Source organism: Arachis hypogaea, chromosome 5 (genome assembly GCF_003086295.3).
Source record: "Arachis hypogaea cultivar Tifrunner chromosome 5, arahy.Tifrunner.gnm2.J5K5, whole genome shotgun sequence".
Taxonomy (NCBI): Eukaryota; Viridiplantae; Streptophyta; class Magnoliopsida; order Fabales; family Fabaceae; genus Arachis; species Arachis hypogaea.
The window spans coordinates 105,742,253-105,749,775 of record NC_092040.1 but is presented as its reverse complement, the minus strand read 5'-3'; the positions used below and the strand labels follow the sequence as shown (position 1 = coordinate 105,749,775).

The following is a 7,523-nucleotide window of genomic DNA, read 5'->3' as shown; positions in this document are numbered from 1 at the left end:
TTATTATTTAATCAATATAAATATTAAATTATTTTTAATAAATAAATTTTATTAATTTATATATATAAATTTTAATAAATATAAGTACTTAATTTATATATGTAAAATACTAATAAATATAGGTATAAAAATATTTTTTATTATAAAATTCTTAATAAATATAAATATAAATTATTACTTTTTAAATATGGATTAAAAATGATAATATTTATTAGTTAAGTACTTTTTAACCTGTAACCGGACAAAATCCATTTAACTACTCGTTCTATATCCAAAAGTTATTTCATTCAAAACAACAAAACTCATGAAAAAACTTCATCCCGTTCGGCTTTGTGCTTGTTCTAATAATTCAACTTTTTTTTTTCTTAGTTTAACGGTTTGTTTGTGATTTAAGCTTTTTTTAAATAGAAAAAATAAATAAAAATATTACAGGATTTGAAACTAAAAAGGAAAAATTACTGAAAAGATCCATGTGAATGTAAATAATCCAAAAAATTGTTAAATATTTTACAGGAAATGGTTGTTACAAGAACCATTTTACAATGAGAATTTAGTTCATATATAAAGGAACTACAATTTCTTTCTTAATTTCTAGCTTCTGACACCTTTCCCTCTTTTCTTTTCCCTCCTTTAAGTCCTTATTATTGGGTATCATTGTATCAAGCGTCAAGACAATGACAGTGCCATTCAAATGTCAGTGTCAAGCAAGGGCATTTTCGTGTCCCAATAATACCCCAGGAACGTCTTTGCTGCATCGAGGCTCGGAAAATACGTTGGCTCCAGGAATATCTGACTCAGCGAGTCGCCGGAACCAACTCGGTTCCCGCCGGCCTCTGCACTCCCATCACCGCCGCCACAACCTGTTTGTAACCGAAGAAGAATCTCTTCATGGCTGCCTCTATTCCCTGCATCCGCTTCCCTGCAAACCCTCCCCCACTATCGTCCTCATCACCTCCAATATCTCCGGCACCATCCTCTTCATTTCCCTACACATCTTCGTCACCTCCACTAGCTCCTTCGACCGAAAGCAAAATGCCGCCGTATCGCCGAAACACCGAATCTCGATCTGCTTCTTCAGCTTCATCAAATCGTTTGGATCCATCAATAAGTGAAGCTCCTCGATCTCCGTTAGAAGCTTCCAGATCCGCTCCACTGCGTAGCACTCCCTCGCCGCCTTCTCGAACCTTCTTCCTTCCACCAACTCCGCAACACTCTCGAGCAGCACGCGCGCGGCGCGTGACCAGGACTCCACAATCTGGTGCGTCGCGCGGAGATTCAAGTTCTCGAAGTTATCCACGTGATCAAACGGCGTCGTTTCGAGGGAATGAAGCTCGTTTGGCCTGCAAATGGCGTCGTAACGGAGGATCGGTTTTCCGGCGAGGTTTGGTTCGCCCAAGCCTATAGTGTACGGACACCTCGTCATCTCGGCTTCCACGATGGCGAGGATTCTCTGAGCCACATCCCTGGATCTGTGCCACGTGGCGAGCCTTGGAAGCAAGCTAGCCTCGCTGTAGCTTCTGTAACCGCTACTGCTGCTGTCACTAACCGGAACTTCGCCACGTGTCTCAGGGCTTTCTTGCTGGTCCTCGAAGAGCGTTGCGATGAGCTGTACCTGGGCCTTGGCGAGGGACTCGAGCCTGCGGCCCCACTCGCGTTTGTTGGCATACGGCCTTGGGTCTGAGAAAACGGTTGAGATGAATCGGAAGGTGATCTCGAGGGCGTGGAGGGCGGGCTTGATGATGGGTTCGTGGGCCCAGTTGGGGAAGTTGTTTGAGGCCCAGAGTGTTCGTAGCTGAGGGAGGCTGAGGTAGTTGTCGTAAGCTTCACAAAGGGAAAACGACGCTGTTTTGAAGTCGTTTGGTGTAAGATGTAGCTGCAAAGCGGGTAAGTTTGGTTGAAGTACGGATTTGTCTGAAACGGTGAGTTTTGGGGACTTGGGATGGTGCATGTTGATGTTGGACCTTACCATCTTTGATTTCCACTCTAAATCAACCATTTTTGGGATTATGATTGATGAAAGAATAAAAGTGGTACACTTAGACAATGTTACTGATTTCGGTAATGCTAGAATTTGAGATACTAATAAGAAGGTAGATGAATGAGTATTTATATGGATGGATAAGAGGAGAGAGGTTGTGGAAACAGGAAATTTGAATAGAGATGGAAACGAAAGGAAAGACGTGTGGACTGGGGGGAATGGGGGCAAAGGGAACACTACACGAACGAGGAATTTGAAAGTCGCGGCGCTATGGAATAGAATATCATTTTAAATTTCATTACGTAAAATGAGGAATTAGATTACATACACTTCATAAATAAATAGATAAATTCTGATTAAAATATGTGACTGAGGGAATACGGAGGGATATGAGAATACATGATGGAGCTTATCCACAACATAAAAAGACAAGAAAAGGAAGTTGAAGAGGAAGTGTGTTATCTTTGTTTAGAATCTAAAAATTTCAATAGTGGAGTCGTTGAAATTGGACCTTCTTAGTAGTAGTAGTAGTTTCTTAGGTGCTACGCGTTAGGACTTTCAACCCACGCCTTAGCGTCGTGGCCAATCACTCTTAGCCATGTTACATTAATATGCCACCATGGTTGGGTTGTTGGCTCCATGCTTCTCTTTCCATAAGCCATGCTTCTCCATTCGGAGATTTGAAACCCCCACTCAAATACATCTTTATCCAATTCCACCATTTATTATTATTCCTTCCATGTACGTACATTAATACCATAAATAAATTATTTCTTCTCCTGTGCTAAGATATATCCAAAATCCAAATGCATGCTTACTCACTATTTTTATAAAAAATTTCTATATATACTTAAAAATCAATTACCAAGTTAATTATTATTATTATTATTATTATTTTACACTTTTCCAATATGTATTAGATATAAATAGTTAATTAATAGTTAATTTTTAGTTAATTCTTAGTAGTAGTAGTAGTAGTTTCTTTCCTTACATGATGAGATGCATCAGATTTAATTACTAAGCTGCTGTCGCCTGGGTTACCTGCATTATAAAATAATTAATCATAGTAGCTTATATTCAATATTTTATATAATTTAAAATATATTGTGTATTATAAAGTTATTAAAAGAATAATATATATTACATTACCAACAAAATTTATTATTTTTAATATAATCAATATACTTGTTTAATAATTTTTTTATTAAATCTTAAATCTTTTATCTTAAATCTTAATAATATAAAAATAAAATATTAATCTAAAGTATTAGTTAAATATTAATAAAAAGTGATGATCTCCAATTTTTTTTAATATAAAATCACCATCCCTATAACTTTACATTCTAATGAAATTGAAAGGTTGAATCTAACCACTGCTGTACGAATACAACAATGTTTAAACAAGGGGAATCTAGTTTCCCATGATGCCATAATTCTTCCTAAATCCTAATCCCTTATCACCTCCTAATACAACATAAGCTGCCCAATTGACATTATGGGACGGCAAAAATATCCATAAAGTTTTCCATTCATGACATCGTTAGTCATAAACGACATTAATAAATTGTGTTACTATTTACTATTTAAGGAGCATGCCCCAAAAGCAAAGTTGCCAAGTGGACAGCGGAAGGATAATTTTTTGATATCCTTATTTAAATTTAGTTCAATTTATTTACAATCTAAAGTCAAAATTAGTTTTCTAACCCATTTGAGCGAACTTTAATTCCTTGTCCGTTGTCCCGGTACTTACACATCTGAACAAAATGACAACACTACGTTCCTAAAAACACTTTAAATAAATTGATTTATAGGATTTTCTGTCCATTTTTTCCGCAAAGGTTTCTCCATGATCAGTTTAAAAGAGAAGGCTTCATCTTTGTTGTTTCTTATTTTTACTGACGTCCTAAATATCGAATCTATTATCGAACCGATTGAGTGATCATTTAATTGTTTAATATAATGGTCTAATCGTAGTTAAATTGTGTTCGATTCAATTTAATTAAATAAATAAAATTATTAAAAATATAGAATAAAATCTTAAACATTTAAATTTGATAATTCGTATAAAAATAAAATTAAAAAATTTGTAATTCCACAAGATAACTTACTCTATATTTATCATTGAAATTTCACATTCGTATTCAATGATCAAAGTTAATTATAGCATCTAATAACAACTTACTAACTAATAAGTTACCAACAAATATATATATATATATATATATATATATATATATATATATATATATATATAGTGTGTGTTAGGATGTCTATAGGATTGTGATTATGATGTCTTAAAATTAAAGTAATATTTTTAAATTTAAAAAATAAAAAATAAAAAATATTACTAAAATATAAAAAAATATATAACTTTAATTTTAATTATACTTATATAGTCAGCTATCATAATTACCGAAATATTTTAATACTAAAATTTGTCTCATACACACAAAATAAAGAAAAAAATATAAAAAAAGAGATCTTAACATATTCGACGTTTAAATGAGTAATGAAAATACTCACGTGTGCGTATACACAATTGAAGAAAACAGAAAAAAAAAAAAGTAAAAAAAAAAGAGATTTTAGCATGATCGTAAATAGGTAATGGGTACACATATATAATTAAAAAAGATAACGTAAAGAAGATACACATATCATTAAAAAACATATGTAAAGAGTATAAAGTAAGAAAAAGAGATCTTAATCTATTCCACGTTTATGAATAGGTAATGGATACAAATACAATTAAAGAAGATAGAGAAAAAGAAAGTAAAAAAGAGAGATTTTAACCTGTGAATCTATGAATAGGTAATGGACACAGATACTTATACATATAATTAAAGAAGACAAAGAAAAGAAAGTACACACAAATAAATATAATTAAAGAAAGTAGAGAAAAAAAAAAGGCAAATAAAAGAAGGTACACATAAATATAGAGAAAAGAAGGTAAGTAAAAGAGGTCTTAACCTGTCCGGCGTTGTGAATAGGTAATGGACTTTGTTCTATTCCCATTCCAAGTTTGTAATCCAAGTTGCTACGCTTTTTGACAACCTACTGCGGCTGTAGCCACTAACCAGTTCAATGCCATTTACATGGCGTGGTGGCAACCACGAGCCTCCACTCATCTTTCTTTTTTTTTTTCATTTTGGTCGGTGAATTGGACAATCCCCAATTCTAAGTACACAACACACCCACACACTCCTCACACATATTATCATATTTTTCCTCAATTACTTTCTCTGGGTTTAAACCCTTGACTTTGATTATATATATATATATATATATATATATATATAGGAAGGGGGAGAGATGCTATTAGAGCCAAGGCTCATTAGCACTCATCCTTCTCAGTCAAAGGTGACATCGGGTTATTTTGGGCCGCGCTAGGGATAAATTTGTTACCCCTATAAAATACTGTAACAAAAAGAAATTTTCCATCGAGTTAGTTAATGGCTTAATGCCTAAAGAATAATTTTTGTATCATTTTTTCTATATTTTTTATATTTGTTTGTGATATAAAAATAATTCTTTTATTTTCTCCTATTTTATTAGTAATTTTCAATATTTAAAATAAAAAATATACATAAAAAGTGTACATATATCATTCCATCTCTAGTGTCCATCTTTAACCTTGGTTGTGGCGATAGTTATTATGGTCTCACAACTCACAAGTCAGTGAAGTCACGTATATGTAGTAGCAATAGTCACCGCCAACATTGGACGATGACCAGTAATAATATAATTCTTTTTCTTTTATCCTTTCACAAAATATTACGCCTATTATTTTTATACTTTAAAATTAATCACTAAAATTAATTATTAGTATAAATTATATGTTAAAATATAAAATATATATTAAAAATAAATAAAATAATATATATTATATAATTAATTTTAATAACTAATTTTTTAATATATAAATAATATTTTTTATTTTAAAAAATAGAATAACTAACAGTTAATCTCCCACTTAATGATAATAACACTTTTTAAAAGTCAAATTCAAGTGCTATTCGTTTTTTTTTTTAATTAAGAATTTAGCTATTTACTACCTGTTTAAAAATTTGTTGTCTTCAATTTTAATGTAATTTCGATGAGAGGTTCATTAACCAATACTTTCAAGGACATTGATTACAATTTTTTATGGTAATTTTTTTTTCAATTTCTAATGCAAACAAAAATAAACAAAAACTATTTTTTTTCTTAATCAAATAAAAGTAGTCTATATTCAAATTAAAGATGTTATATTTGTATATGTAGAAAATTGATTGATAATTTCTTTTTCATTATCAGATAGATAATGCCAAATCTTGATAAAATTAATGCACAAAATTGGGATGAAAACTTGTTTGACTTATAACATGTGGGAGTCAACGGTACGGTGGGAAGGTTGGTATAAATATTTGGTTTATGCCCACGAATGGTGATAACCAAACGAGTGATTATTACAATATTATTATTATTATTTTGGTAAGCAATTTATTATTATTATTATTATTATTATTATTATTATTATTATTATTATGTAATAAGAACCCAAATTAATAAGTGATATGTGATATTTTTAATTTAATTTTGATTGTAAAATAAATTTATATTTACATCAAATTACATAATGCTATCGACTATATCAACAAAATAACTAATTTTTATTTGTTCGCATAAATAATCATCTAAAAATAACTAATTTTTTGTGTTTAATAATTTATTCTCTCAATATATCAAAATTAAACCTATATTTCTTTTTGTGTCTAAACAAATCAGAAGAGCAACCATAAGTAATATGTGATATGATCCTTAATTATTAGTGGGCTATGATTAGAGTGCATGGATGAAGGATGCAGAAGAATAATATTATATAATTAATAAAATTTATTATTTTTAATTAATATTTAACTAATTAATAAAAATATTTTTATATTAAATTTTAAATCTTAAACTATAAATTTAAAATTCTAATAATATAAAAATAAAATATTAATTAATATTAACAAAAGGTATTAATTCTTAATATTACTCAATACGAAATTAGGGCATTAAGTGGAGAATGACATGCATATTTAGAGATAATGAATCAATGATAGTAGATCATCTATAGAAAGCAAAAGAATAGATATGTATATTAGAGTTGGATTTAGAACGATAAGTAAGAATCCTACGCTTGGATGTAGGATGTATTGGAGTTGCATTACCAATATTTGGGTTTGAAAAGACCACGAAAGAGAAAAATTAAAATTAAAGGAAAGAAGAACATGAATGGAAAAAGAAGATAGCGGCATGCACTTGCTCTATTACCACCACTTCCATGGATATTGGATGCTATGGTGCCCAAAATGTTGGGACACTTAACAAGTTGATTGTGTTCTTTTTAATGTGTTGTTATCACACAAGGTTCTTTATTTCTATCCATAATAATATAATATGTGAAGTGTGGCCTAGGATCGGATAACAATCATTTTATGGACTGATGACTTTTCTAATGTCGTCTATGAATTCAAAAGCATGCGGTCTTTCCTTTACCAAGTTGAGCAACCGATCCAAGTCG

General features: G+C 30.9%; 1 pseudogene; it reads right to left on the bottom strand.

Moving 5' to 3' along the window:
- Positions 1 to 455: 455 nt before the first annotated feature.
- Positions 456 to 2,693, bottom strand: LOC112802473 (nematode resistance protein-like HSPRO2; annotated as a pseudogene).
- Between the last annotated feature and the right edge of the window lie 4,830 nt (positions 2,694 to 7,523).